Source organism: Anas platyrhynchos, chromosome 1 (assembly GCF_047663525.1).
Source record: "Anas platyrhynchos isolate ZD024472 breed Pekin duck chromosome 1, IASCAAS_PekinDuck_T2T, whole genome shotgun sequence".
Lineage (NCBI taxonomy): Eukaryota > Metazoa > Chordata > Aves > Anseriformes > Anatidae > Anas > Anas platyrhynchos.
In genome coordinates, this window is record NC_092587.1 from 201,123,893 (window position 1) to 201,144,247 (window position 20,355).

The 20,355-nt window shown below is 45.4% G+C and overlaps 1 protein-coding gene and 1 long non-coding RNA gene across 2 annotated transcripts in view; one reads left to right on the forward strand and one right to left on the reverse strand.

Moving 5' to 3' along the window:
• RAB30 (RAB30, member RAS oncogene family) overlaps positions 1–7,766 on the reverse strand; it is a 41,681-nt gene extending 33,915 nt beyond the window's left edge. The window contains exon 1 of the mRNA XM_027467000.3: positions 7,280–7,766. The gene's annotated coding sequence lies outside the window, so the exon portion shown is untranslated. The remainder of the gene's footprint in view (positions 1–7,279) is intronic.
• Positions 7,767–7,784: 18 nt separating this feature from the next.
• LOC106019134 (uncharacterized) lies at positions 7,785–20,319 on the forward strand. Its single transcript, XR_005264870.2, has 2 exons — positions 7,785–8,136; positions 8,648–20,319. It is a non-coding gene; the product is annotated as an uncharacterized lncRNA (long non-coding RNA).
• The last annotated feature ends 36 nt before the right edge of the window (positions 20,320–20,355 follow it).

A 20,355-nucleotide genomic window follows, 5' to 3' on the forward strand; every position in this document is an offset into this window, starting at 1 on the left:
ATACTCACGGTTCTCCCTAAGTAGGTCAAGCACAAATCCGTTAGCCTGAATTTTAAGACCTCAACTCCAGAGTTCCCGTTCAGCTGCTGCAATTAGAGAGTTAACAGAAATCTGGGTTTATCTGGGGGTTTCAACATGTGCGCACACACACGTCCATCTCTCTGAGTAAAATGCTACTACCATATTTTTGAAATGCGAGTACTGGTAGCTGGAAGAAAATGGGCACAGTTCCCTTTTTAGAAGGAACAAATTGTTCAGAACAAGGACAAATGCAATAGAGAAATCAGGCACCGGCTTCACTTCTGATGTTTCAGGCTTCTGGTACGTGCAATTCAGATACAGCCTCTGCAGGATTTATCTTTATATGCACACCCCCAGGGTTGTTCAAGAATTGCCCCATAACAACATAATACTCTCAAGAGCAAGTATTTCCAGTGGGATTTGAATATTATCAGATGCATATGTAAGAAATTAGAGGGTACCACAATCTTGTTGGTTACAGTATGGGGAGACTCTGGAGGCCGCTATTGCCGCAGGGCTGGTGGAACCGAGGACGGCGCAGACATTGGCTTTACTCGAGCAGATTTTAGATAGAGGACATGGAATTAGCTGCAAGCTGTGTTAAAATGACCCCTTTCTAGTGAAATCTCTTTTCTGTAGTCGTGCCACAGAACCAGAGGGATTTCAGGGAAGAGGAGCAAAGCCCAAAGCCATCATCACACAGGTTGAACTTTCAGCCTATAAAACCCATCCGTACCGTGGGGTGACCGGTCCTACGGGAAACCAAACGCTGGGAACAGCCTTCCCCCAGTGTCCTTGGGAGCCCAGAGATGTTTGTCAACCCCAAGCCTGCCCCTGCTGCCTTGCGAAAGCTACAGATCACTTCAGTCTTTGCTGAGATTTTAATTAAACTCATTACCGCAGGTTTATCGAAGTTAATACCTTTTCTCCACAGGACATGACGCACCACAGACGTCAGGGAAGATGCACGAATAAAATGCCTGTTGTTTCTCTTAATCTCCCTCTTGATGCACAAAAATTAACTGATATCCCCACAGCAATTTCAGGATGAAGGACAGAGGCTACCTGATTCTCACATCCAAATATTTTATTCATCTCCAAATGGAATAATCTGATTTCTCTCGAGATTCTAAATAAGCCAGTAAAGCTTTCTCAACCCTAGGTTTATTTTTTCAGGTATTTGAATTAATAGCTATAGAGCAAGAACAAACAAAAGGATTATTTTCTTCAAGTGGTAGTCTCTACTTCTCTTTCGATCAGGTTCAGCAGCCATTGTAATAAATCCTGAAGCTCCTGAGCTAGAGAAGGTAAAAACTCCCTTTGTCATCAGAAAGCAACAGGAAAATAAGCCAACAAAGAGCTCTGTTTGCAGCATGGAGACCCCTAACTGGATATCTTGAGGCTACTAACAGGAAATCAGGTTGTCCAAGAAATAAGTTTATATACAAGTTTGTCTTACTGTGTTTTTAAGAAAGGATGTTCTTTGAAATAAATATCCTCAGTGCTGCATCCACAAGCGTCACAAGTACACCATGCATTAGACCTGGGAAGCACAAAAGATAGCCCCACAGAGAACTTCTCACTAATTAGAAATGAAGCTGGCTCCCTTTATAAACTTGTTAGATAAAAAGCTTTGACTGATCTATTTTCCATTACTGAGTTCAGGCAATGAAATTTAAATCACAGAGAAGTGCTAATGATTATTTTTCAAGTCAGCTTTTTATTACTGAAAGCATTCTCCGCAACACAGCAAAACCAAAATCCAGGCGTCTAGAAACATGACTTCTTTTCTAATCTCGGCAACCCTTCCACTTGTTCTTTGACTGTAAATCTGAACATTGGCATTCGCCTTCAAAACAAAGGCACTGGTCTAAATCCTTAACACGGATGGATCTTGGCTTCTACTGCAGTTCCCATCACTTTGGTATCTACGGGTGAATGGTTATTCAGAGCAGAAGAGCGATTGCTAGAAAGACAGGAGGGCTCAACAAGTTCCCGTGCCTTACAATTCACCCAACACAGGGCAGAGTGTAGGGGGACCAGTTTGCTAATCAGACACACATCCTTCTTTCCACCCAACATCTTTAGCAGCCCATTCCCTATTGGTGTCACGTTTTCTGCAGCTAAGAGTCACTGTTTCTGCCCATTCACAGCATTCCCCAGATTCATTTGTGGTCGGGGAGTACCCAATGCTCCCCAGGGCTATTGCTGAGCATCACTACCTAGAAATGCAGTGGGAGGGTGGCTGCAGTGGAGTGGGTGGCAAAGAAAGGCTCAGGCAGAGGAAAATCCTCCACTGGAGAAAGCAGATGGGCACGAGCACGTCAACAGTCCCCTTTGAGCCAGTGCCATCTCAGTAGGGCCAGCCCAGGTGAGACAGCCCTTACAACCAGCTGGCTGCTCTGAGAAGCGGCTGCATCCTTCCACAGCCAGGCAAAGGGGCAATCCCAGCTGCTCCTTTCCTTCCATGGGTGCACAGATCAGCCAAAAATACCTGAAAGCACATGGACTGATCACGTACAGGCTCTCACATCCCAACAAACCAGTGCCAAAGCTCAGCACCATCCCACAGGACCAGGATCCGTGATGATTCCCTTGTGAGAATAACAGGATGGATTTGTATCGAGAAATACTCCCACTTTAAATGCACACACACTGCCCTTCGAGCAACTGATTTTTCGCTGAATGCACAATCAAAAAGCACAATTTTGGTTTCTGTGACTTTACTGCAGATGAGGAGCAGCCCAGGGCAGCCGTGGGTCAGGCTGCTGGGGCCCTGCATCGTGTTCCTCTCTTCGTGGACAGCATCTCTAGCAGGCCTGAGTTACCCAGGCGCTATTTGGCTTCTGTACACTTTGGCATCTCTAACATCTTTTTTTTTTCCTCCTTCCTTTTCTAAACTCACCCTGCAGGATACAGTCTTTTGGGAAACCATGTGCAAGCTCATCTTTTTTCATGCCAGCACAGCTTTCCTTCTCCTTCCTCTTCTGTCTTTTCAAGGTCTAAAAGAAAACACCATTCAGATACTTAAAGGTTACAGTTAGCTTTTACTTCATCAGTGCCTTAAAAAGGAAGTATTTCTTCCAGAGGGAGAGTAAGTAAGTAGGGTATTCACAGATCTTGAACAGGACAGTAGCAAATTTCAGTGGAACTCCATACAGCTTGAGCAATATAAAAATCTTACTGAAGGTTTCTTCCTCTGTTTGTACAAGTATTCCCTAATTATCTCTGGAAAGTAATAGCTAGGTTAGTTTAAACAGGTGGTTTAAATTTTGCCTGAAGTACATCAGGGAACAGTCCACCTCTGCACAAAGAGAAGTGGGAGAGCAGTAACTCCGGGCGAGACAGGATGACAAACAGCAATTAACTCTCAAGCTGTTTGCAGCCTCTATAACTATCTAGAGCTCAATGCAACAAAGCTCTCCAATGATTTTTATCTATGCAGGGCAAAGTCAAATGACACTACAACACACATCTCACTAATACCTTACTTTTGCCCTATATTCAGGGCCAACCCTAAATAGCACGGATGAGTTATGAAACTACTATAACAGTGACATACTTTCACGGGGTCTTCATTCTGTCTAAATATTGACAAGGGACATGTTCATCCCTGTTCTGCCCTAATTAATTCAACATATTAGCACCTGAGAAATGGTTGACCCAACTCCCTCAATTGAAATTCATAATTTAAGCAGAAGCTGACCAAAAGGTACCGGGATTGCATGGCAAACAGGACAGGACAGTTGTCTCACACTGTAAGAGAGCCATTAAAAATAAAATGAAGATTTAGTCAGTTATTGACAGAATCAATGGGGGGGGCAGGAAGCTAAATGACTTGCTGCAAAATGAAATCACAGGAACTGAAGAGTAAATCAAAGCACTGCCTGAGGTCATGTAATCTGTCCTCCAGCCAGAGGTGGGCTGGTGCTGAGCATCTCTGCCCCAAGCCCTGTCCAAACGGGTGGATGTTTTTAGCATTGGAAACCCACCTGTAATACAAAAGATGATTTTATTGCCTACCAAGTCTCCTGCCCTGAAGTTTTGCAAGCATTCATGCAAGCCTTCTGGTTTAAACAGCCTCATCACTGCTAGGTACACCTACCCAGTGTGCTTCTGCCATGCCAGTCCCACTACTGCAATGAATCTCAAACTTTCCTATTGCCTGGGCAGTTGTTTAGCAAAGTGCACAAACCAGCCCCTACCACACATTTTCTCACTCCTGTCTTTGTACTTGCTGACAGCAAGGCTTGCACTCACGCTGCTGGTCCTGCCCTAAAAAAAAAAATAAGACTTTTTTTTTTTTTAATTAGAAAATGAATTTATCTAATTCCCAGCTATAACAATTTCTTGCTTGGCTATATTTCATGTAAAAATAAGAAAAGGGGGGAAAAAAAGTTGCTGGTGAAGCACTTGCTCAGCCCCTGCACAGGGCCCTCCTCACCCATCCGCTGCTTCTCCAGGAACTCCAACTTCCTCACCAGGCCCTGACTCCCAGCTAGAAAATCCACAGCCTCCCATTGTTCTGTAGCAAAGACTTAAAAAAGACTTAAAAGACAGCAAATCTGCTGCAGCTCTGGGTCTCCCCAAGTTCCTCACATCTCCCCAGCCCTTTGGTCCTCCAAACATAAGGCTGGGAGACACCACAGCCTCCAGGGAGGCTCGCACCTCTCTGTGCAGCAGCTCTGGGCTGTGGATGATGTTAGTGATAAAGCCAGTTTTGCCTTTTACCAATACACCAGCCAATGACACCAAATGCAGTTTGATCCAGAAATGAACTAAAACCAACCAGCCAAAAAAAAACCTGGATAGGGTACAGCCAAGAGAACAATCTAGCCCTGAAGCCCTTTTCAGATGCTGGACACAAATAAGAAATTAAGGGGGAAAAATAAAATAGAGGAAATTTTTAGTGCTGCCTTGCTGCAAGAGTCCCTCTGCTTCCAGCAATTGGCATCTTGGGGGCTTCCTGAAGCACAGCGAATGCAAACATTGCATTTAGCTCCTTGCAGGATCAGGACACAAATTACTCAGGAGGAAGGGCCACTTCGCTCGTCTTTGTGCTGTCGCTGGAATCACTCATCTCATGAGCGATTTGCAGCTTTTGGTCCATTTTTTTTTCCTCAATTTCTGTCGCTGCAAAGCAAATTTTCATCTTATTAACAGTGTAGATTTCTGGACTACATCTTTAATCCACTTATTGCTGTAGTATCACATAGCTTGAAAATGCTAGCACACAAAACAACGCTGCTAGAAGTCTTCCTAAATTCAAGAGACCTAATAATTGGAGTAGTGATTAGACAAGCATAAATAGCAATACGCATGTAATGACACACAGGTATATAAAGATGAAAGCAGAATGAAATGGCGACATCACAAAAATGTCATTGCTTTTAAACTACAAAAATCCCTGGCCACGGACATCCTGTTCCTTCTCTACACCGTCTGCATCACTATTTCCCAGCACAATTCCCAGGCAAATTATCACTTCATTTCCAGTGCCTTCACTTCACAGCTACCAAAATTGCTGCTATAAAACTTCTCCTTTTACAGCCAGGAAGGGAAACCCTGGATCAGATTGCCGGTTCCCTCCCTTATAAAATAAAGGGGAAAATGCTATTCCAGGAAATAAATACATTAAAAAAAAAATAGCTAAACAAAGGCACCTCCTGCACACACTGGTGTTCTTCCCCTTTGAGTCTGTACCAGAGAGGAAGGAAAATGAAGCGATGAAAGGGATGCCAGGAGGGGGGTGGGGGGGATGCTGCGTGCGTCCCTCGGGAGCTCACTGCAAGAAGGGAGGCTACGAAGTGCTGCTCAGGGGCACCCCAAGCCCAGAGTGTTTACAAGCGGGTGCTGGACCCAAACAGGGAGGCTCATTGTCCCCGCTGCACTCATGTCACCCGTCCCCAGAGCTGCAGCTCAGGGACAGCCTGCCAGAGGACACCCAGTGCCAACTACACGAGGGAAGGGCAGAAGCAAATACGCAGGAGAAAGGAGGAAAAAAATAAAATATTAAATACCCGCTCAGCTCTACGCTCTCTTCCTGCCCTCGGGACAGGCTCCAAGGAGTTTTAGGGTGGATTCAGTTTAAAGGGCACGGAGAGATGCTGGGAGATCTGCGAGGAGCAGCACCCCTCTGCCCTCGCCCCTTTTCCAGCCACCAGTACCAAGGCATAGGTCTGTGCTCCGCAAGGGGCTGCAGAAATACGAGAGGGGAAAGCACCCTGATGTCATGCTAGGGAAAATGCCTCGGATCTTGCACCAATATCGCAGCAGCGGTCACGCAAAGATCCCACAGAGAGCAAGGAGCAAGCAAAGCTGCACCACGGCAGAGATTTGCTGGGGCACAAAGTTTTTCAGAAGTTCAAAATATCTGCCCTTATCGCGTTTCTAAACGGAAGGGAAAAGAAAAAAAAAAAAATCATTCGACAGTTTGTGAGTTGAAATAAAACATCAGGCTGTCCAACTGACAGCTTTGAAAATCTGCACTCCTGACACGGCTCAGAGAAAAAAAAAACAAAAACGAAAAAGCCACTCGCAGACGGATGCACAGCTCCACCGGACCCCTCTTTATGGGCAAGGACTTGGGAATGAGGGGGACAAACAGGAGAAACCCCAAGGCAACGCACACCAGCAACCACAAGCCCCATCCTTTATAAAAATAATAATAATAATAATAATAATAATAATAATAATAATAATAATAATAATAAAAAAACCTTATGTGACTTTTTGAAAAGCTTTTATTTTTTCCCCATCTCAGCAGCAAAGTACAGCGAAGAAAAGCCCACCCCATTTATTTTTCACCGCTGCACCGTATGGGATGCAAACAGGGCAGGGTCCCCCAGCATCCCGGTACCCGGCACGCACCATCCCGCATCGCCCCCAAAGGACCGGGGAGGGGTCCGCTAATCAGTGCTCTAATTAGGCTTTTTTTTAAAGAAAAAAAAAAAAAAAATTGCTTTTTTTTTTTTTTTTTCAATAGCAGTAACCCGGGAGAGCCGGCACAGCACAGCCCCGCGTTGGGAAACGCGCCGTGCGGGTAAAGGTATTGGGGTGCGAATAAAAAAAAGGAGAAATGAAATAAAATAGAAGAGAATAACTAAAAGAAAATAAATTTTTAATTATTTATAATTAAAAGAACAATTAAAATAAGATAGAATAATTAAAAGAACCATTAAAATAAGACAGAATAATTAAAATAGAAGAGAATAAAATAGAAGAGAACCAGATAGAATAAAACAAGCGCAGAACTCACCTGGTTCGGGATTTTTCCTCCCCCTCCACGACCACAAAACCAGGCGGGAGCCGGGCGCTGCTCCCCGGCGGTGGGGTGGTTTGGTTTTTTTTGGGGGGGGTGTGGGGGGGATGTGGTGCAGCCCCCCGGGGGTCGGTGCCGGGCGCCCCCCGGTGCTGTGCTCCCCCCCCCGGGGCTGGGGGCCGGGCTGCGAGCACCCCACAGGGCGCCGACCCCCCCCGGACCCCCCTGCGGTGCCCCGCGGCTCCCCGGGCTGGGCGCGCAGCCACCCCCGGGGCAGACCCCCCCCCTCTTATTATATATATATATTTTTTTCCCCGTTATGCACGCAGCGAGGCACTCCCCCCCTCAAAGGCTCGGTGCGGGAGGACCCCCCCGAGGGGCTGGGCGCGAGGGAACCCCCCCGAGGGGCTCGGTGCGAGGCCGCCCCCGGTGCCGGGGCTGCAGGAGCGGAGCCCCCCCCTCAGGCCCCCCCCTCCCCTCCCGGCAGGGGGAGGCGGTGCCAGCGGAGCACAATGCCCGGGCGATGACATCACCCCTCTCCCCCATTGGCCGAAGCCGGCCCGCAGCGCAGGCTTCTGGGAGTTGTAGTCACCCTCGCTATTCCCTCCTATAGGGAGGGCGTGAAGGCGGACTCGCTTTCCCGGCAGGCCCCGCGCCGCGCAGCCGCATGGAGGAGGAGGAGGGGGGCGGTGGCGGGCGCCATGTTGGTGGCGTGAGGGTGGTGGCGGTGCGGGAGGGGAGCCGGGCTAAGATGTCGGAAAGGGGGGCGGAGGGGGGGCGCTGGGTGCCTCCTGAGCAGGGGGAGGCTCCGCGAGCCCTCGGCGGCGGGGCCCTGAGGAGCGACGCCCGCTGAGGTGGGTGTGAGGGGGGAGCCTGTGAGCTGGAGGCAGCTCGGTGAGGTGAGGTGGGGTTGGGGCATTTTGGGGGGGGGGGGGGGTTGGGAGGTGTTTTGGGGGGGGGGTGGAGGCCGCCTGGGGTTGTGCAGGAAGGCGGCGTGGCTCTGGGATAAGGGCTCAGTGCTGGGCTGTGGTGCAGGAGTCACGGCACCTGGCGTGGGGCGAAGCGCAGGGGGTGGTTTGAGGAGCCTCGGGGTGGTTGCAGGGGACGCGGCCTTGTCACGCAGCTGGCGATGCCCTGAGCTGCCGCCGCCGCTGGGCTCTTCCAGGGGTCGGGCTGGTTGTGGCCGTGCTGGTGGTTCGGGGGGCGGAAATAAGTGGCAGAGTGTGCCCAGCAGGAGGAGCTGTGCCGCCTCCCAAGGGCAGCTCTCCTCACTGCCGTACGCACGGAATGGGTAAGGTGGTGTTAAGGCCTCTCTGTGTGGCCTGGAAGTAGCCCAGTTAATGTGTTTCCCTGTCTTCTTATCAGGGCTTAAGGAGCTGACCGGTTCCAGGTGCTGTCTTGGGTTCAGCATACTCGCTGCCTGGCTTGGAGGATGCCAGCTAGATTTTTTTTAATGGCTGTAGAATTTCCTGTACTGACAATAAGCTCTGCTTGTGCTGTTCTTTGTGAGAGAATAGAAAATTAGCCATTTATCAAATGAGAAGCTCATCTCTGGTAAGGGGACTGGAGTTCTCTTGTTATTGCTGAAATAATTTTTTCTCTAAACTGGGAGGAAAGGCAATGATGTATTCTATGGTTTGTGAAATTATATGGTTTTTAATTACAGCTCATTCCTGTGAAATAAAGTTCTTTATTACTTCAAGAGGACACTCCATTGAAAGGAGTTGAAGAGTTTTGTAGGCTCCCTGCAAGTGTGAGCCTAAGTCGAATAATGGTGTAGGTCAGGAAAAAGGATTTAAAAGGTTTTATTTCTAAAATACTTTGGCTCCTCCTGGAGGTAAGTACAATGCCTTTGCTCAGGGTAATACCTCACAGTAACTACGCAGGTATGGAAGTTGTTTGCCCAAGGGTACATCCAGATGGTGGAGGAAGGGTGTCATGAGATATAATTCCTAACCACATCATTAAACCTAAATGTTGGAGTCTTTCAGGATTTGTTGATACTACAGCAATGCGTGCCATTCTTCCATCTCTTTAAATCCAGATCCATCTAGTTAAAGAATCTGAACTAATTCCTAGCTTTTCCCATCCTCTTGCAAAAGACCAGGTGTCTTTGGAGGTGCGCCTTACATAGTTCTCCCTACCCCAGTTTATCCCTTTTGCCATCTTCATCACTGAAGGAAAGGAGAATATAATGCTCTGTTGGCGCTATAACTTTCAGTAGTAGTTGTAAACATGTGAAGAATCCTGAATTACAGGCATCCCCGCCTTTGTCTTCTTTCTCTGTGCCGCTGTGGCAGTTGTGCCATGGAAAAAAAAAGGCAGTGGCATGATGATATGTTACAACGGTTGCTCTCTTTAAACTTCAACCCTGTGCTTATATCTGTGTAGCTGATGCCAAATAATAATGGTAAGTACTGCAATGTCTTCTCTATAACCGGCAGAAAACATGGATGTGAAATCCTCATCCAAGGTTCAAATATATACTTTTAAACTGGTTTAGAAACAATTCCACTGGCATTGGCCCTTCTCTTTCTGTCCTTCCTCTCTGATGCAATGCTGCTGCTCAGGGCAGAAAGCAAGGATGCATCCTGCTTTACAAGTAAAATTACTTCACTATTTTACTATTCTTCGTTATCTGAAGGTGCTGCAGATGTCTCAGCTAAGAGTTGCTTTAGGAGATTAAAATGTAGAAATAAAGAATTAATGTAAGAAAGTACCCAGATGAATACATGATGCAGCAGACAAGTAAAATACGCCTGTGTTGTATGGTTTACTTTCATGATTCTGGGGTGGTCTAATATTTGTCACCATGAATTTTACTGATCACAACTTGCAAGAGTTTTTAATTGTAAAACCTTTGTTGTCTCAAATTTAGATACTTTTTGTACAGTGTTTGTTTGAAAATGATGGTGTCTGCTTACCTTCTGACTTAACAGGTCCTAATTGCAAGATCTGCAACAAGCTTATGACCCTTATAGCCACGCTGTGGAAATAAGTGTTGTCGCTGTTGTCACAGTGTTTCACACAAGAAGACTTAAGGTGCCAATAGAATCAAATGCCCGCCTTTGCCATTTCTAGAATGCATGGGTATACTCTGGTTTAATAGTTTATGAAAGCTTGTTCAAGTCTCTGAAAGGTGCCGAGCCTGCTAAGCTGCCATGGTTGTTTATACTTCAGTTATTTTGTCAAAATTCTACACGATAGGAGCTACAACTCCCATGTTAGAAAAATGATTTTGGTCACAGTAAACTCAGGTAAGCAACTACTCAGTGCCCTGAAATAGGGAGAAGCAGTTGGAAGTCCCAGAAGATGGGTAAAGAAGACAAGGATAAGTAGGAATGTGTGATGCCTGTTCGCTGTTTTTCTTAAAGAAGAAATTAATGCATTTTCATACATGGAAACTTCCTATCTCAGCTTTCATTCTGAAAGGTTCTTTCTCTTCCTTAAAACCTAAAGGATTTGCATGCTATAAATTCAACCTTCCCTGGATAGTATGCAAAAACGGGTCTACAGTCTGTATGAGAAATACACAGGTCTACAAGATGACGCGTGAAGTTGGTCCTATATAACTTCAGCCATCAAACCTGCTGGGTGGAAACATTTTCATGTGCACTCAAACAGGAAGTGGAGGATGGTTTCTAAAGGTAACTGGTAAAATCTGTACTAGTCTTGGCACTTAAAAAAAAGTCAATTCTCTTACTATCCCAGTTACAAAACTTAGTTGTCCACAGTTCCCCTGGGGAAAGGGGTTAAGCTGAAGAGTCACAGCCAGATTACTTGCTTTAGAGCTTATGAGGAAAGGGGGGTAAAGACTTTCAAATTACTGCTCTGATTTTGGGGTTTAAGCAGTTGCTGTGAGCTTTCTTGTTTGTAATGATCTCCAACAGAGCTGCATCCTGAAGAGTTTACAGCTGCAGGGTGAGAGAGTGGATTGAGCTGGGCATAGCAGGTAAAAACTATATGGTGTTACTGTTCTCAAGAATCTTAATGGTAATTCAGGAAAATAATCTTAAATACATTATTTATTCTACTTTGTTCTTAAACAGAACTTGAAAAGGCACAGGTAAGAGCAGAAGGATTCTGTACCTCAAGTGTTCATAAATTATGGGGACACAGTTAAACATCCAGGAGACCCTAGAATTCCTGCATTAACTTTTTTTTATTTTTCAGTGCAAGAAGAGTGCTTTGAGAGCAGTTGAGAACCTCTTCAGGTGTCCTAAGCATGTTCTCCAACTGAAACGTGGCAGCAGTTCAATAGCAGTTACACAACAGAAGGGGGTTTGCACAGTACTGCAAGTCCTGGATTCATAGGAACTGGTTTTAGTAGAGAGAAGACCTCAGGTTTCTCCAGAACTTTTAACTCCTGTGAATGTAAATGAGGACTCATCCGCAGTACTGAAGAGGAAACTTGCTCCTACTGTTGACACTGGACAGGAGGATTAGGATAGGGGACTTACTTCATTCTAGGCAGAGCACTGCCTTTGAAAAACTGCAGGCAGTCCTAAGTACAGGAGATTCCAGTTGTGGGAAAATCCCCCTTGGGAGGGCACACTAACAACGGGGAGAACTTGGTAAACAAGGGAAACACAAGTTAAGCATGCTGCTTCTCAGCTAAGTGCAGGCATTTCTCTTCAGGTGACATGACTTAAGGTGTCCTTTGAAGACCACAGAGTTACTGCCAGACCACATTCCCATTTCTCTTAAGAACTTAAATGCAGTTGCACAGTCCAGGGCCACCCAAGTAGTTTTAGTCTCGGTCAAGTGAGAGAATACTTACTGATTTAAAGATAAGAGTACTTTTTGGTCCCCTTGAGTCCTGCAGAGCTATTGGAGCGGTGCACTGAAGGTAAGCGTTCCCCACCCACATGTTGCAAGAGACTGGCACACAGATCACTTGGGGGTCCAGGGCTGAGCATAAAGCCTTTGGCTGGCTGTGATCTAGCCGTCATGTACCCAATAAGCACACCTCAGCAATTCCACGTGGAACGAGAAAGTTAACACTGGGGCTGCACTGGTTCAGATGTGCTCTGTGTGCGCACTGTGCTCATTGGCACAACACTTGATTTCATACTGTGTTGCATAAAGCATGCAGGGTATCATGCTGAGGTTACACTGAGTACAGACCCTGCTCTCATGCCAGTAATCCTGGGAAGGTCTATTTTTGTTGTGTAGTGGTAAACCTGGGTTTGTAAATGATACTGGCTCACTCAGGTGCCAGTGTGCCTGTCCATGCCAGAGCAGTACTCCATGAGCTGGCAAATCCTTAAGCATGGTACTAGTTTTCAGTTATTTAAAAAAAAATAAAAGGGAGGGGAGGTATGGAGGGGGTTAGGCAGGGATTTTTTTTTCTGATGGGTGACACCAAATTTAAAAGCTGACTAAAAATATCTCTTTGGGAAAGTACATTTTAGGAAAATATAAATGCTGTGATTAGGGTAATGTGACCCACCGGTTATGGCCATTGTCCAGCACGGTTCCTCATCCCTGGTTGTGTATAGTTTTTTGTTTTGTTTTGTGGTTTACGTGAAAAAGCACGTTGGACATAGGGAGACTGTGAAAACTATAACCATAGGTAAAAATGTCACAGCTGCTTTTTTGTTAAATCACACACCATTTATTTTCTAAGAAAGTCCTGCAACTAAATTGCTGGAGTCCCAGGTTATGCGTGTGTTCCCACTTCTCTGGCTACTTAGGTGCAATGGCACAAAATTACTCCTTGCTTTCTACACAATTCAGTTTAAAATACAAGTCTTTCCAGTGTGAGTACTGTGCAGCAGTATCATTGGAGCATTCCTTAACATGCACAAGCCGTTTCCATGTCGGTATGTAACACTGCAGTGTGAAAAAGCACCCAGCTGCAGGGATGGTGCCATTTGATAGTGTCTCCTGTGCTGGAATTCCCTGGTTTTACTCCCCTTGCCTTGGACTCTGGTGACTGGTGTTTTTCTGAACTTTTTCTGTGTGTTCTCACTCTATCATGTACCTGATTATTTTTTGTTTGTTTTTGCCATTTCTCTGCAAATACCTTTTCATGGAAAACGGGGAACAACAGTAAGTACCTAGGTTCCTGGCCAAGTTTCCATTTGCATGGTTTCACTTGCTCCATTCTGTCAAGTTACATGCAGTGTCCGAAGGATATAATTTAGTGGACTGCTGGTAAGAAGCTAACCTTTACATCTTGGCCCCAGCCCACGTAGGTCAGGTTTATACAAGCCTGCTTCCTTAGGATGAATCCAGTGGCTAGTCTTTTACAGCCTTTGGTTTTCTGTTGCACTGCTTTATGACAAAATAATGTTATGCTGCTCTTGCAGACCCTTAAAAAGGGGTAATGTTGGGGGTGATTGCATTATACCTGCTGAGTTGCACAGCCCAGAATCTTCTGAACATTGCTCTTCTATTTACACAAGACCTCGGGCTCTCAAGTGTCCTAACTGCTCAGGTTCTGGGTTCATCTGTACCAGGGTGGCTTTGTATCCAGCAGAGCCTTTTGGGGCATGCATTCCCAGAAGGTCCACAACCCGAGCTTTGCATTCTCAGAAAATGTAGCTGTGTGATGTGGGCTTGGTGGCACGGCTTATTTAAGGTGCTTGCTGTTATCTTTTGCCCCTTGCACTCCTGTTCCACAGTACACGGTTCCCTGGCATGCCAACGCTGCCATCTGCAGCGGCACAGAGATTAGTCAGGATGTTATGTGCCCTGCCCTGTGTGCTTTTCTTTGGCCTGGAGTGGAAGCAGGAGGGGTTTGTAGTTCTGTGGCTCTTTTTTAAACCTGGATCAGGTCAGTGAGGTGGTTGAGAGCATTTCAAACACGGCAGTAAAAATCAACGATCAGGTGCACAGCAGAAGTTGGCCTTTGGGCTGGTTGCTGAAGCTTCTATCTCATTAAACCATGTACCTAAAGATGCAGTTCGTTTTGTAGGGGAGGAGCAGCACCATGTCCCTTGTGTATGATTGCTATTGTTAACTGTGTTTTTTCTGCTTTAGGTCCCTGATACAGGATGCAGCCAAATGTTTGCTGCATGTAGCCTTCTGACTAGGGAGTGGCAGCTTGAGAAACCCCGATGCCTGTAAGCGTAGGGGGAGAAGAGATTTAGAGATGTGGAGGAGTTTTCCCAAAGTGTTGCCTTTTATAACTGCTACGGAGAGTACTAACTTCTTACCTTATAATGTAAGTATCTCTCACGGTTAAGGAGTTCTGTCGCCCCTGCACACCTAGCCAAATACACCTCTTATATTTAATGACAGAGTAGATCTACACAAAGAATTAAGTACTGAAATGATTCACGTGATAGATGTTTTTCATGTCAATATTTTCCAGTGGTCCTGATAAAAGTGAATCAGTTTCATTACAGTGGACGTCTTTACTATGTAAATACGATTTACTGCCTCCACTCTGGTAATGGTGAATCTTATCCTCTGGTGAGCCTGTCTCTCAAAGCGAGCCTGGTGAGGATGACGCAGTGGCAGCCATTTCAGAATGAAATGTGCAGTGCTTTTACTGTTATGGTTCTGCTTTAGTCAATGTCAGCTATAATAGTAATTGCATCCCTAAAGAGATTATTGCTGCTGTTAAACTTTCTGGAAAAACAAATAGGTAGAGGCAGATGCAGTCCTCATGTGAATTGGCCGGAGGGTGTTGCACAGCCAAGTGGGTACTGCATCTCGTGTGAGATGAAGGACATCGGTGCTTTATGAGTCTGTGGCAGTGAAGTCCATTGACCTCCCTGCAAATTCCTGCCTGCTGAAAGCTCCTCTTGCCTCTTGGTTTTGTGAGTGGAGCAACTACTGGCCTAATGCTTCCCGCTGGAAACAAGCAGGTAAGGAAAGGGAGTTGATTTAGTGGGTACCCTGAACCAATGAAAATGAATTATTTTGTTTACTCTTAATTTATAAATATTACATATTTATAAACCAATGCATCATATTGTAAATATTCATAAATGTGGACATAATATATGTGTATATATTTGTATAATATGTATCACCCATATTTATAGGTATGTAAGATTGCAGTTTATACGTATATAAATCAATAAGCCAGGGGAATCAAGGAAAAATAGAGAAGTGTGTTGCCAACGGGATCCTGGGATGGAGCAGCTGTTCCTGTTGAGAACAAGTCAAAGGTGACAGTCTGGTCCCAGGTAAGTATGGCTTGTGCAAATTTTCTTGTTTTGTTAAAATTTCTAATTATTTCTCTCTTTCCAGCTCTCATCCTTCAGCAGGTTCTTTGGCTGTGGGTTAACCTTGTCAGGAATATCAAGGCATGTGACATGCTTGGCCACAGAAGTCGGTACGTGTGGGGTCTCTCACAAGTTCCTGTCAACACTTCAGCAGTGCAGCTCTCCAGAATGGATAACGTTGCTGCCATTCATTCTGAGTGGCATCATGGTCTCCTTTACATGGGTTTTACACTATCTCAGTTATCTCAACCTTTTGCTACAGTCAGTTTTTCATTATCTGAAGGTAAATTTAGGTACAAGTCATGACAGGCAAGGTCCTGGCTTGGAATATGCCTGCCTTCCTGTAGCACTCAGTCACACTCTGGTATGGGTGGATTTTCCTCTTAGGTACAGTCAATTTGCCAGTCTTATTCCTCCCAAAGCCATTATGCAGCTGAATTTTCTATCTTTTCCAGTTCTTTATCTGCACAGCTTCCAGGTAATGTGTACCTTTGGGGCAGAGTGGGATGGCTACCCCGGGCTTCCCCAAAATTACTGCTCAGCAGTCAGGCAGTGATATAAATACAAGATGTTATTTTGCTCGTGCCCACCAACCATGAATGTTTTTTTGATTTGTCACCACTTAATTTCTAAATAACACCCAGGTTATCCAAACTTTGTTCTCCCTGCCATATGCAGCACCATGCACTCTGTATTCACTCTGTAGGTTACACCCTGATACTGGTGATACTGGTGGCTACAGAATTCCAGCTATTACATCCCGTCATTAGAAGAAAGGAGGGGAAAAATAAATCTTTCCCTTTTCTTTTAGGACGCCCTGACTGGCTCCAGAGCTGGTGCAGGAGGTTGTGAGCAGCTGCTGCCCTCTGTCCTGTTTTCTCCTGCCCTGGATGGTGGGACAGCAGCACCCTATGGTGAGGGGGCACCACTCTCACAAGCTGCTCCCGTCTCTGTCTGAACAGGCATGGTGCTTCTGTCCCTGTCTGTTCCTAGGTCTGTGTCCCCCTTCCTGAAGCTCACTTCTTTTACTGTTTGAAAACAGCTCTTCTAACGAATATGACCCTTTTAGCACATGCAGTCCTTAGGTACAGGAGGGCTTGAATGTGTCTTGGCATGCCACCAGAAGACTTTTTTTTCATGGGTGACTGAAGAAATCTGCTCTTCCATATATAGTTTGTAACAGAGGGGACATGAATGTGGACAAAACCAAAGAAATACCTTTGTAGAGACTTGATGAGCTTGCAACATGAAGATGGGCCTAACCTTTTTCAAAGGGTCCTTCAGAGGAAGTGTTAGGTGAGGGGAGGGGAGAAACTTCTGACCTATTTCTACTTTCTAGTGAATGTTTGAGCAAAATAACAGCTAGAGAAGCCCTGCATGTTATGTGTAGTAATCAATTAGAGCAAGGGCTGGATGCAGCTGCAATGGGAGGGAACGGCACGGTTCCCCCATCACAGAACCACGGCACCCGTAACACTAATGGGCAGGGAGACAGGCTTGGTCCCTCCACCTCTCACTCAGGTCACACATCTGAAGCCTTCAAATACTACATGGTGCTGCAAAATGCAAGTCAGAGGTGTTTTGAAGTTGGAGAGGCTACTCTAGCTGCTGGGCTGTTGTACTGGTGGGCCTCCAGCAGAGGGGAGCTCTAAGAGTGTTCAGGCATTGCTTTAGTGTTTGCTTTTCCAGAATCACAGAATGGCTTGGGCTGGAAGGGACATAAAAGATCACGTAGTTCCAAACCCCCTGCCATGGGCAGAGATGCCACCCACGAGATCAGATTGCCCCAGGCCATGTCCAACCTCGCCTTGAACATCTCCAGGGATGGGGCATCTCCACAACCTCTCTGGGCAGCCTGTGCCAGGGCCTCACCACCCTCTGAGTGAAGAATTTCCTCCTACTCTCAAATCTAAATCTCGCCTCTTTTAGTTTAAAGTTATCCCCCTTGTCCTATCATTATCTGTGTGAGCAAAGAGTCACTCCATCTTTTTTTTTTTTTTTTTTTTTTTTTTTTTTTTTTAAGCCCCCCATAAGTACTGAAAGGCTGCAATGAGATCTCCCTGGAGCCTTCTCTTCTCCAGGTTGAACAACCCCAGCTCTCTCAGCCTTCCTTCACAGGAGAGGTGTTCCAGCCCCTTGATCATCCTTGTGGCCCTCCTCTGGACCTGCTCTGACAGCCCCACTTTCTTGTGCTGGAGGCCCCAGACCTGGATGCATTACTCCAGGTGGGGCCTCACAAGGGCAGAGCAGAGGGGGACAATCACCTCCCTCCACCTGCTGGCTGCTCCTCTGTTGGTGCAGCCCAGAACACAGTTGGCCTTCTGGGCTGCAAGCATGCACTGCCAGCTCATGTCAAGCTTTCTGTCTACCAGAACCCCAAGTCCTTCTCTGCAGGGCTGCTCTCAGTGATTTTTTCTCCCAGTCTGTACTCTGGGCCAGGATTGCCCTGTCCCAGGTGCAGCAGCCTGAATATGGAATCTTTCCGTTGTTATCATAGAATTATCTAAGTTGGAAAAGACCTTCAAGATCACCAAGTCCCATCACTAAACCACATCCCTTAGTGCCACATCCACACATTTCCTAAATACCTCCAGGGTTGGGTATTCACACGGTCTCTGTGAAGAAATCCTCGCTAATGTCCAAACTAAGCCTCCCATTGAGAACTTCCAGTTGCATCCTATCGCTTGATATCTAACTAAGCAGCCCAAATTCCCCCAGCTGCTCCTCATAAGTCTTATTTTCCAGTCCCTTCACCAGTTACATTGCTCTTTCTGCACATGCTCAATCTGTTCCACATCCTTGCAGGGCAGGCCCAAAACTGAGCATGAAATTCAAGGTGCAGTCTCACCAGGGCAGCATGCAAGGGGACGATCACTTCCCTAGTCCTGTTGGCCACACTAGTTCTAATCCAGGCCAGAATGCCATTGGCCTTCTTGGTCACCTGGGCATGCTGCTGGCTCGTATTCATAGATGTTCTTCCAGACAAGAATAGCCAAATATCATAATATAGAGAGATTTGAGATGTCGTTACCATTGATTAGTAACTTTCAGTCCAGGACCAAAACACATGGAAGAAATAACTGAATACGTTGTCAGTGTTCTAGCATTTATTATGAATTGAAACTAAAACACTTACTGGGTTTGTGTGTAGAGTGAAACAGATTCATCTCACCAGAATTCAGGCATGCAACAGATGCCCAGCCCTTGCCTAGCCCTTGCTTACAATCCATGGAGGGGACAGTGTACATCACAAGGGTTATCCATCCAATCCCTCTTTTCTTGATTTGGGAATCTAAGTTTGCAGAACACAGGCTAGCCAGAGCCTGATCCCAAACATTATTTGTGCATATATAATTATTCTCATGTGTAGTCCCCTATTTTTGACAGTTAATGACTAGACAGTTAATTATGTGAGTAACTATTATGCAGGAATGGGCTCAATTCTCATTGCTTGTGTTACAGAGAGACTAATTTGTCTCTGGAGATGTCTGTTCCTCCAACAGAGGAACTACAGAGGGAGCAGAGGCTAGAGCAGTTCATAGGTAGACTTCTAACCTACACACATAGCTTAGGTAAATCTAACCCATCATGTCTACCGCTTATGTTACTAATATTGGGTAATACCTGCTTCATCTCTAAAGGTCTGTAGGTACTTATCAGATTTTATGGGATCTGATTTCACAGCTGATGGCATAAGGTATAACAGTTACTTATATAATTAGTAGGTAGCCAATAGCTTTTCTAAAATCAGAAGAATTCCACATGGGAGCAATTGCATGTGTGTAGGTAGGTTAGGCTGTTGTTGGCTGGAGATCTGTTAGGAAGCACTACATAAAAACAGTCACTGTAAGCGATGATGGAAAATGTATCGTGTTCTAATATATAGTGATTCTGTATTACATGTTCTGTTGGGAACTCTCCTACACAATAATTGTTTTTAACAAAAACTGAAAAAAAGTGTTTGAACAAAAAATCAAAAATTCCTGTCCTTGATTTCAGGACAGTCATTTACTACTCAGGACCTGTATTTTCAAAACTGAAATTTTCAAAACTCCTATCAGTTTGCAGAAACAGAGCAAACTAGTGACCAACTCAAGCAAAAGACTTCCATGGTCCAATCCAAGATTTCCATGGCATTTGCCATAAATGGCTACAAAGAGCAGATAATTTCTGTCTACCCTTTCCACAAAATATAGGCAATATCAAAAACACGAGTAGGATTTACATCCTCCTCTTCTGCAGGAATAAACCCTTTTGAACCAGTTTCCAAAACTGTGTCCACAGCACAAGAAGTGTGATTTATTTGAAGGCAGAGAAACACCACAAGAATGACTAAAGGATTAGAGGAACACGGTTGGGAAGATAAGACAAGGTTATTACAGGCATGGGGATATATTCATGGCATCAGCATATACTGTGGCTCTTCCAGAACAGTTTCCAGTCTACACAGGACTGTATAGAGCTATCTGCATGGTTTTAAGTGTGATCAGCACTTGAGCTCTGTTTTAATAATACCGAAAACCTGCTGTGTGATTCCTTGCCGTAATGACCTGTTAGTATACACATGGGCTTTCAGGCTATGAAAATGACCCATGATTTATAAAATATCTTCTTCCTGTTTGCAGTGATGCAGTAAAATACTGAGTCATCTCTAACCCTTTAGCTTTCCCTGTACAGGGTTGTTCTTGTTTGCTATGTCTCCTACTGTTTGGGTTGATGATAATGCACAGCAGTTTTCACTTGAACTAGTTCCAGTGGTATCACTTCTGGATGAATTATTACCCTTTCTTAGGGAAAATTTTTGAGTTACATCACTGTTGATTTGAATTACAATAAAATACAAAACAATGAGCAGTCTGTGTAGTTTTGATGAAATTATTGAGCTTTGAC